The sequence below is a fragment of the Pelobates fuscus genome, chromosome 3 (assembly GCF_036172605.1).
Source record: "Pelobates fuscus isolate aPelFus1 chromosome 3, aPelFus1.pri, whole genome shotgun sequence".
NCBI classification, from domain to species: Eukaryota; Metazoa; Chordata; class Amphibia; order Anura; family Pelobatidae; genus Pelobates; species Pelobates fuscus.
In genome coordinates, this window is record NC_086319.1 from 268,936,916 (window position 1) to 268,949,529 (window position 12,614).

Below are 12,614 nucleotides of genomic sequence, written 5' to 3' on the forward strand. Positions count from 1 at the left end.
TCCAGATAGGTGAGCTAGACAGCCACAAGGCCCCAATGAATGTGAGGCATCAAGCTAACTCACCTAATTAGAGAGCTGCCTTTTGTGTATTTCACAAAGACATGATTGTCAGTCTCTGCAACCTTGCATCATGCTCTCCCTCGTCAGTGAAAGTTTTCACTGCTTTACATCTCTCCATTCATTCCCATCCTCAATTCTACAGGCAGTCATTTGTTTTTAAGATACAAAAATATGGAGTATAGGTGGAGCGCAAAATTAAAAGGAAATACAATTACAAACCCATTGTGTGAAAGAAATGTAAATATAAATGCAGATACTTAGCGTTTACTCAGATAGGATTCCACGTAGGATCATATATAAGAGAGAAAAAGAGAACAAACAATAGTGTAGTCTGTATGGCCCATATACAAAGTATTAAAGGTATTATAACAATTTATTGGTTCAAAAAAAGTAATGAAATTAAATTTCATTAAACAACAAATGTGCAGTTGCTTACAGGATGAAAGTAAGTGAGCATATGCGTTTTAGAGACACCGCTACTCACAATAGATGGTATGGTAGGATATCCAACAGCGATGTAGAGACCCAAAAGCTCTTCGAGCGACAAGGTGACTGCAGATATAAGGATCCAAATGCTTAATGTTGGTGTCGGTATCCTCTCTGCTACTCGATCATCAAAACAGCACAGTTTGTAGATACAGTCTCCAATGGAGTAATTTGCGGGATTCAAGCTCCGCCAACAGCATGATGTCAGTGCATCTATGCGTTTCGCCTTCCGGCTTCATCAGGACGTCAGGTGAGTATCGGACATTGGTGAATTGGGCATAATTTAAGGGCAAGATAATTCCATCCCTTTCATTTTGATTGGATAAAATTGAAGTCTCTCATTTGCATATAGCGGACCGGACAAATCTCACATTTAACACCCAAATCAAGTATACAGAATACATAATCGAAACAAATTTAAAAATATACAAAACATAATAATTGAGTGTGTACCAAGCATTATAAATATTAAACAATTGAACAGAGAATAGTTAAAAATATGAAAAATAATTGAAAAATCATGTAAATAATATGATAAAAAATATAATAAATGACTCCCATATGGGTAAGTGTCACTTAAAGTGGTGGTAAGTGCCATTTAGAGTGTTAGCTGGGACAGTTAGGAAATGAACTAATAAAAATTTAAAAAAACAACACTAAAATTCTGGGAATATGTACATAGAACTCCAAAGTAGAGTGGGACAGAAGAAATATATCTGGAAATTTCTCTATAATGACAAACTATAAAATTAAAACATTTTAGTTTAAAAAATGAGAGCTCAAAATCTTTGAGTCTGTATGGGATTAAAGTATTACATTAAGAAATATACCTCATCTCTGCCTTTCACAGTTTTTTAATATAATCACCACTTCTCCAATCATGATTCACCTTTTGAATGCCCTAGAATTGTAAAAGAGATGGATCCGCATTGTGGTGGTCTCTAAAATGCAATGATACTTGATGTTGCTCAAACTTACATTTATGATATATACGTGCTCACCTAGCCTCGTGCGTAAAGGTCTAGTGGTACGTCCAATATAGTTAAGACCGCACGGACATATGAGCATGTATATAACCCCACTAGAGTGACAAGTAATACATTCTTTGATGTTATTACAGTTGCCATTGACTTCATATTGTAAGATGGCATCTTTTAGATTTTGTAGTTTGGCATACTTTGCACCTACCACAACCAAAAAAAAACCAGATTGTGTTAAAAAATTACTGATCCGCTCCTCTTCTTTTTAACATAGTATTGTCGGTTAAAACTCTTTTAAAATAGGCAGACCCCTATGTATAATTTTGGTGATACTGGTAAAAGCTCTTTTAGAACTGGGTCATTTAATAGCAGGTGCCAATATTTCTTAATAATATTCCTTACTTTGCCATTGTGATTGCCTGAAAACTGGCAAAGGAAAGGGACTGAATCAGTTTTGTCATTAACATCTTTAATTCTATATTTTAATAGTTCCTCTCTTTCAGTATGGTGTACGGAGTCCAGAGCCTTACAAAAGAGGTTATTATTATAACCTCTTTCCAAAAACTCCAGTGTGATTTTCTGTCCTTGGTTGATAAAAAATTCTTGTTCTAGGCAGTTGCGTTTGGGTCTAATATAATGGCTCTTCGGAACATTTTCAAGCCAAGGACTAAAGTGGCAGTTGTTTTTTTCAATGTAACTTTTTACATCAACAGTCTTAAAGCGGCACTGTCATGCCGAATCCCGTTTTTTTTTTTAACCCCCCTCCCGCCTCCACTACATCCAATCGACCCCCTAGTCACCCCCAAATTCCCCTTAGCCCCCCACATTACCTATGTTTTTATTCTTTATCTTCTGCCCCGATCTATATTCAGGGCGCCGCCATCTTTGTGTGGGTAGGTGAAGTCCCTGTGGGACACGTCATCTACCCACACTAGACAGACTGTAAGATTCCTGCACATGCCCAGTGAAACACCAGGACATGCGAACGGGAATTTCACCTATTCGTTCATTCATCAGACAGACGAATGAATGAATAGAAAGATCAGACGAACAAACTAACACTGAGTATCAGTGTTCGTTTGTTCGTTCAGTTTATTACAAGGAGGGAGCTACCGGCGTGCAGCTCCCTCCTTGTAATATGTAACTATAGAAGCGGCAGGAAGCTGTGCTCCCCACCACTTCATAAGCCCCCCAGGTCCTCACTCCATGGGGGTCAATATGACCCCCATAATAGCACAAGGGAGATTAAAATAAGGGGGGGGACCTACTGTCCTCCCCCCGGCCCCCACCCCTGCGCGGTGGGTGGGGGCCCTGATAAAACAATAAGGGGGGGGACCTACTGTCCTCCCCCCAGCCCCCACCCCTGAGCGGTGGGTGGGGGCCCTGATAAAACAATAAGGGGGGGGACCTACTGTCCTCCCCCCCCCTGCGCGGTGGGTGGGGGCCCTGATAAAACAATAAGGGGGGGGACCTACTGTCGTCCCCCCCGGTCCCCACCCGTGCGCAGTGGGTGGGGGCACTGATAAAACAATAAGGGGGGGACCGACTGTCCTCCCCCCTGGCCCCCACCCCTGAGCGGTGGGTGGGGGCCCTAATAAAACAATAAGGGGGGGGACCTACTGTCCTCCCCCCCTGGCCCCCACCCCTGCGCGGTGGGTGGGGGCCCTAATAAAACAATAAGGGGGGACCTACTGTCCTCCCCCCTGGCCCCCACCCCTGAGCGGTGGGTGGGGGCCCTAATAAAACAATAAGGGGGGGACCTACTGTCCTCCCCCCCTGGCCCCCACCCCTGCGCGGGGGTGGGGGCCAGGGGGGAGGACAGTAGGTCCCCCCATCTTTAACCCCCGCGCGGGGGGGGGGTGTTTATTAGTTTTTTTTTTTTGTTTTTTTACAGTGAGCAGCCACAGGCTGCTCACTGCTTACTAGACATGCCCCTACTCGCGGTATAGCGAGTAGGGGCATATTATTTACTAATACTAAGTAATCTTTACTTAGTATTAGTAAAGTTGGCTGAAAGACCAATTTAGGTCTTTCAGCCTTTTAGTAGATAGCTCCCTGATACCGTGGGAATTAGGGAGTTATCTACTAAGCGGCTGCAAGATGCAGCCACAGCAATGAATAGGATCGGAGTTTCATTCATTAGAATGAAATTCCGATACGATCAAAGTACCGAATTGCATCCTAACACCAATGGAGAAACAGTGCTCATTCTGTTAGGATGCAATTCGGCAGTTTTGCTGGCGTTCTGTCTAAGTGACAGGACGTTCGGCAATACTGACAGGAGGCATTGTGGGAACAGGGAGGAAAGCTAGGGATCATGGGAAAATTGCTCTGACCAGCGGAAATGAAGCACACTTTGCTCCTCCGCTGGTCAGAGCTGGTCAAGCGGAGAAATCCTCCATAAGACAAAGAGTCCCTACTTTGTCTTATGATTTTAAAGAAAACTTAAGAAGACAGGAAGAAAAGAAGAACAGATCCTGAGAGAGGGGGAGAAGAGGAAGAGATTGAGGAAAGGTAAGTTCGGCATGACAGTGCCGCTTTAAAGAAGGTTTTTTTTTTGTTATTGTGTCATCTTGTATATAGATAGAAAGATCTAAACAAATCTATTTCTGAACTACTATATTTGAAAGACAAAGTGATGCCCAGTCGTTAGTGTTAACATAACTGATGCATTGTTGGAGTAGTGATTACTCACCTCTCCAAATAATTAGCAGGTCATCTATGTATCTCTTATAGAGCACCCGGGTTGGCTGCCCTGCCATTTCCTTCACCCAGGTAAACTGATTCCCAATGTGCCATGAACCAGTTGGCATAGCTGGGGGCAAACCTGGTGCCCATCGCTTGATATCGTATATCCTTGGTCGGATCTGATGGCAATTTTTGGTAGGTGGCATTGTCATCTAGAAGCCTAAAGGATTCTCCAAGGTATAACTCATGACTCATGATGACAATACCACCCCCCTTGTCGGCCGGTTTGACAACTATATTGGTATCTTTTCTTATGTCATCTAAAACTTTACGTTCCTGTACATTGCATTTTAGTTGATATCTGTTGAGAGGTTTAATTGAATTCATTTCATGGGTAACCATTTTTTTAAATGCTACCATGTCATCCGACATATGCCATTTTGGAAAGAATTGTGATTTATCTTTTAGTGTTGTATGTACAATACTGGGATCTTGATCTGGCATTTTCTTTTAAAAAAAAAATAAAGAAACTTTTTCAGGCATAGATTTCTCTAAAAAATCTACAAAAAAACTTAAAGGATCACTATAGTTAAAACCCCTTCAGCAGCTTACCTTATTCCAGCGCCGGGCTCCTCGGCGCTGGTGACCTCTCTGCCAACGTCAGTGGATCCGAATGCGCATGCGCGGCCAGTGCCGCACGCGCATTCAAAGTGTCCATAGGAAAGCATTTCTCAATGCTTTCCTATGAACGTCTGCGCGATGGAGGCATAATATGCCTCCAGCGTGGCAGATGCGCCTCTAGTGACTGTCCAGAAGGGTTTAACCCCAAATGTAAACATAGCAGTTTCTCTGAAACTGCTATGTTTACATCTGAAGGGTTAAAACCTGAGGGACATTGCACCCAGACCACTTCATTGAGCTGAAGTGGTCTGGGTGACTATAGTGTCCCTTTGAATTTATCACTTCCCCTTGAGGGGGCAAATTTGAGGCCCTGGTTTAATAAACTGATGTGATTATTATCTAGATTTTTTTTAAATAGGTTGAAAATCCCTATCAGTTGAAATCCTATGTTCTTTTGCATTGCCCTCTTATGCCTGCCCTATTGCCTCTTCCTCTCCCCGCTTTATTCTTTTGGTTTGTGAAGGAGGCGGGGAAATTCCAAGTTCCTCCTTCCCTAAAAAAAACATTTCTTTGGGGGGCGGAGCCTGGCAGCCAAGCAGCCCAGACGTGTTCAGCACAAGCTCCCACGTCTGGGGATGAAAAAAGGGGTGTTTCACCCAGAAATTGGCACCTACGGGCCGCAGCTTATAAAAATTCAACCTGGGGGAGGCTGCTGCACCAGACGGTACCTCTCCCGAACTTTTACGACACCGGACCGACCAAACGAGGCTTGCGGCCTACCAAGGGCTGAGTCCGGGAGAGGCGGCCGCTCTCCGGGATCTCAAGCAGAAGGTGGGCACCCTGAGCAGCAAACTCCCCCCCCCCCGAACCGGCGGGTCATCCCGGTCCACATTCAGCAAAGGCATTCACCTTATGGACAACGGGCAGCCAAGACTGCGAGAGGCTGTCACACGGCATTCCTCCTCAAAAATGGTGGATACACCTTCCACAAGCGACACGAGGCTGGCCACGCCAGACGGCTGCGCCACGATTGATCGCATGCTGCTACACCTCGACGGGATCTTCACTCGATTCTGGGAGCAGTTGGAACTACGCACAGCACGGGTGGCTGGGGGACAGAGGAGCGGACGGAGGCAAGCGGGAGAAGGGGTGTATAGGGCCCCGTCAGGCACCGCTGCACACCCAGCATCCAGCCTGCACACACACGGTTCACCTGGGCAGAAAGCCAACAGGGAAATCATCCCGAAGCAACAACCGACGCACCGAAAGGCACCGCAGCAGCCGACAAAACACTCCCCTCTCAAGCGGATTACAACCCTGCAGCAGCAGCCCATGGCCCCAGCACTGAGGAAGGCCCCAAAATGGCGGCGAGTAAAGCGGCATACTCCGCATCAGCAGCGGGCACCACACGAGCGGGCATTTTCGACCCTTAGACCAGTCGACGCGCCAGAGGTAGGGGTGGAGGCATCGACCCCGGTGAGTGGCTTTCCCCTACAACCCACTCTGAAGCCTGGAAGCGCAAGACATCTTTCCCAAAGACTGGACTATGCTCTGCCCCTCGAGGGCATAGGCTAAGGTGAGCTGACAAGTGAAACTCACTGGGACTAATGACCAAATATTGTTTTTCTTTTGAGCTCTGATTGTTTCCTATTATCTTTATTTTTCTTTTCATATGATTATCCCAGCAGTCCTGATAGCCGACATACTATTTTTCGGCTCTCAATTAATAATTTTTTTATTAAAAAAAAAAAAACATTTCTTTCCTCATCTCTTTGAGATAAGGGGGCATACCTATTTTTCAAAGGGATGGTGTCGTTTCTTCCACGGGTAATGTGATTGGCCTTATTTGATCTATTCCCATGGTGTTTCTGGACCTGCCAGTTCCAGGAGTCCATTGCCTCATTTTCTCTGTTATTAGGAGGTCTCTCTTGTATTTCTCCCTGTACCTTTAACATTAGGTTTTAAAAGTGTAGTCATAGATGTCTCTTTTATTCTTCCTTTGTTTAATGCTTATTACCTCATTTACTATTTTATCCAATTTTTCGCTCATTTGTTGTGAGTATTCTACAAATTCTCCATTTGATTTCTGTGTTTCACAGTCTAGTTTAGCCTGAGATATTTGTTCATCCAACTCTCTAAGGGTTAATTGTCTGCGTTTAATGATAAGGGTCATGGTCTGAATGGAAAGATTGTTCATAAAAGCGTACCATTCATCCATGAAATCTTCATAATTTCTATCAAAAGTGGGAAGCTTATTAAAACGTAACCCCCTTGGTACAATTTTTTCTTTAATATACCTTTTTTAAAGTTGCAATCTCACACTTAATTTTTAGTTCCTTGGTAAAAGAATTTCTAGTTTTTGTCACAATGGTTTAATGGGATCATTTTTAGTTATTTCTTGGTTCTCATTATTATAGTTAGTATATTTAAATGCATTTTTAATGTTAGTTCCGAAGTTAGATCTTCTATTAAAAACATCCATTTTAAAATATGAATTGGCTGCTTTTAGAAACTGAGGAAAATAATACAACATACAAAGTAATAAAAATTTTTAAAAACGCTAAACAGGCATTCAAAAGGAGAAAAAAGAAGAAAAACAGAAAGTTTACGGAATATACCGGTATATAAAAGCAGTGTTGCGAAATATATTAAATACTGCTGCTTCACATTCAAGTGCTAGTGCCCCAGAAGGTGATTAGCACATATCAGGGCCGCCATCAGGGGGTGACAACCATGACTGTTGTCACGGGCCCGGCAGCCCTGGGGGGCCCGGACTGCTCTGGCAGTCCCGGGCCCCACTTTCCCTCTCTGCACACATAGATAGCGAATATCGCGATCTATGTGTGCAGCCGCGGGCCCCCGGCTCCCTGTTACCGCAGAGGGGGCCCAGCACACTGCCTCTTCTCCTCTCTTCTCTCTTCCTATAACTCTCGCGAGACCCGGTTGCCATGGCAACGCTCCGCGGGTCTCGCGAGAGTTATAGGAAGAGAGAAGAGAGGAGAAGAGGCAGTGTGCTGGGCCCCCTCTGCGGTAACAGGGAGCCGGGGGGGGGGGCCCCACCGGACCACCAGGGATGGAATCTCCCCCTCCCTGGACCAGGTAAGCAGGGAGGGGGGAATAACATTTAATGAAATTAATTTTTATTTGTGTGAAAATGCCCCTTCCTCCCCTTCTGTCTGCTTTGGACTAATAATCTCATTATGCTAAGCCAGAACAACCTGCAATGTATTATTTGGCCAGGGTTGCCATATGGACTGCATAAAAATCAATAATACTCTGCAGGGAAGTGATGGCTTAACCTCCAGAATTCCTGATCATTTGAACTACACTTCACATAATGCTCTGCCAGCCATTAAAGGGTGTACAGACTACAACATCAGGAGTGCCAGAGGGTTAAGCCATCACTGAAGAAGAGAACACTTTCTGATATAAATAGCCTTCCCAACTGTAGGAGGACACTCAAAGGGTTAAATTATGTGTCTTGTGATGAAACAGTCAAAAATTTATTTTGCTTGTACATCACAGACTCTTGTATTTTGTTATGCTACAGAACATATACATTTTACCCCCCCCCCAGATTGCACATTTACACACACACACACACACACACACACACACTACATACACTGACACAACACACACACACTGCATACACCAACACAACACACACTGCATACACCAACACAACACACACTGCATACACTAACAACACACACTCTGCATACACTGACACAACACACACTGCATATACTAACACAACACACACTGCATACACTAACACAACACACACTGCATACACTAACACAACACACACTGCATACACTGACACAACACACACTGCATACACTGACACAACACACACTCTGCATACACTAACACAACACACTGCATACACTAACACAACACACACTGCATACACTAACACAACACACACTCTCCATATACTAACACAACACACTGCATACACCAACACAACACACACTCTGCATACACTGACACAACACACACTGCATACACTAACACAACACACACTGCATACACTAACACAACACACACTGCATACACTGACACAACACACACTGCATACACTGACACAACACACACTCTGCATACACTGACACAACACACACTCTGCATACACTAACACAACACACACTGCATACACTAACACAACACACACTGCATACACTAACACAACACACACTGCATACACTAACACAACACACTGCATACACCAACACAACACACACTGCATACACTAACAACACACACTCTGCATACACTGACACAACACACACTGCATACACTAACACAACACAAACTGCATACACTAACACAACACACACTGCATACACTGACACAACACACACTGCATACACTAACACAACACACACTGCATACACTAACACAACACACACTCTCCATATACTAACACAACACACTGCATACACCAACACAACACACACTGCATACATGAATACACTAATACAATACACACACTGCATTCACTAATACAACATGCACTCTGCATACACTACACACTAACACACTTACTGCATCCACTATACTGACATTCGCTACACATTAACACACTCTGCATTCACTACACTAACACACACTCTGCATCCGCTACACACTAACACACTCTCTGCATTCACTACACATTAACACTCTGCATTCACTACACTAACACACACTCTGCATCCGCTACACACTAACACACACTCTGCATCCGCTACACACTAACACACTCTCTGCATTCACTACACATTAACACACTCTGCATTCACTACACTAACACACTCTGCATTCACTACACTAACACACTCTGCATTCACTACACATTAACACACTCTCTGCATTCACTACACATTAACACACACCCTGCATTCACTACAAATTTACACACACACTACATTCATTACACTGACACACTCTGCATTCACTACACCCTAACACACACTCTGCATTTATTACACCCTAACACACACTCTGCATTTATTACACACTAACACACACTCTGCATTCACTAAACTATGCACACACTCTGGATTCACTATACTGACACACACACTCTGCATTAACTGTACACACAGCATCCACTACAAACACTCTCTGCATTCACTACACAATAACACTCTGCATTCACTACACAATAACACTCTGCATTCACTACACAATAACACTCTGCATTCACTACACTAACACACACTCTGCATCCGCTACACACTAACACACTCTCTGCATTCACTACACATTTACACACAGTCTGCATTCACTACACATTTACACAAACTCTGCATTCACTGCACTAACACACACACTACATTCATTACACTGACACACTCTGCATTCACTACACACTAACACACACTCTGCATTCATTACACACTAACACACACTCTGCATTCACTATACTGACACACACTCTGCATTAACTGTACACACAGCATCCACTACACAAACATCCTGTATTCACAGTACACACACTACATCCACCACAAATTGAAACACTCTGCATTCACTATACACAGACACTGCGTCTAATACACACACTACAGACACTGCATCCACTAAACACATTTAATCTAGTACATACAAACACTACATCCACTACATCACTGTACACACACTATATCCACTACTCAAACACACTCTGCGTTCACTATACACACTGCATCCGCTACACAAACACACACTCTGCATTCACTGCACAAACAGTATCTAATACACACACACACTACATCCATTACACACATTCTAATTCACTTCCACTATACACACCACATTCAGTCTTGCATCATTGTCAGCGGACTAGGTAGGGCGTGGGCGGGCCCGGGAGGGAGCGGGCGGGGGGGGGGGCAGACTTTGTGCTTTGTCAGGGGCCCCAAAATTTCTGATGGCAGCCCTGGCACATATGAATACAAGATACAAAAATATGGAGTATAAGTGGAGTGCAAAATTTTAAGGAAATAAAATTACAAACCCATTGTGTGAAAGAAATGTAAATATAAATGCAGATACCGGTACTTAGCATTTACTCAGATAGGATTCCATGTAGGATCGTATATAGGAAAGAAAAAGATACAAGATGTCATATCTTACAATATGAAGACAATGGCAACTGTTATAACATCAAAGAATGTATTACTTGTCATTCTAGTGGAGTATATACATGCTCACATGCCCGTGCGGTCTTAACTACATTGGACGTACCACTAGACCTTTACGCATCAGGCTAGAAAAACACAGTTTTTCTATATATTCTGTATCCTTTTTATTTTTCTATTCTTCTTCTTAAGGAGACCGTTTTACCCATTTTTTTTCTCCTTTTAAATGACTGTTTAGCGCTTGTACAATTTTTATTACTTTGTAAGTCATTTTTTTTAATTGAAGATAAACTGATTTCATCATCAACCTGCCATTAGCCATCTAGCATATGTATGTCTTTCAGTGAATGTATATGTCTGACACTGAGTGTATTTGTATCTGTCAGTGAGTGTTTTGTCATTGTGTATCTGTCAGTTAGTATATGTGTGTCTAACACTGAGTGAGTGTGCATCTGTCAGTGAGTGTGTATCTTTCAGTGAGTGTGCATGTGTGTCTGGTCAGTGAATGTGTGTCTGTCAGTGTATGTGTCTGTCGGTGAATGTGAGTGAGTGTAACTGTGAATGAGTGAGTGTGTATGTCTGTGAATGCGTATGTTTCAGTGAAAGTGTGTGTTGGTTAAACAGTGTGTGCGACAATGACTGTATCTGTCAGTGAGTTTATGTCAGTGTATGCATCAGTAAGGTCGTCTGTCTGTTAGGAATAGAAATTTTGAGAGGGAGGTTGCCCTAGTTTTGTCATGCCTAGGGCAGCACAAAACCAGAATACAGCACTGGTCGTGTGAGCTCTAAAGGCATGGAGAATCTTGTAAAAATTGATGGCAAGATGAATGCAGCATGTTTTCAGATAATACTGGCAGACAATTTGCATTCTTCTTCACCAAGGCTGCGCATGGGACGCTCTTTGACTTTCCAGCATGACAATGACCCTATGCACAAGTTGACTCTCCAGTGGTTACAGCAGAAAAGGTGAAGGTTCTGGAGTGGCCATCACAGTCTCCTGACCTTAATATCATCAAGCCACTCTGGGGAGATTTCAAACGTGTGGTTCATGCAAGATGACTTTGCATGACCTGGAGGCAATTTGCCTGATACTAAAGGGGGCAATATACAGTATTAAGTACTAAGTGTATGCAGGTTTTTGAACATGGGTCATTTCATTTTTTTTCTTTGTTGCCATGTTTTGTTTTATGATTTTACCATTCTGTTATTACCTACAGTTGAATTTGAATCCCATAAGAAATGAAAGAAATGTGTTTAAACTGCTCACTCATGTTCTTTAAAAATGGTACATATATTACCAATTCTCCAAGGGTATGCAAACTTTTGAGCACACCTGCAGATGGATGCAGGGTAAAAATAGCTGAGTATACGATTAAAATTAACTTTATGATATGAATAACAGATACACTTATAAAATACAATATAAACCAATAAAATTATAATGGAACGTTTGTATGGGACCACACTTTATGCGTTTCACCACTCAGGGCTTCCTCAGAAGTGTGATAGTCTGGTAGGGTCCTGAAATCTCTAAGTATATAGATAGGTAGATAATCGCAATCATAGTTTCCTAGTGTGCTGATTAGAAACTGCCTTGTATTTCATGGTTAAACACACGCGTGACACAGGGTAAAACAGTGCTGATAGGTTCAAAAAATGTCATGTGATA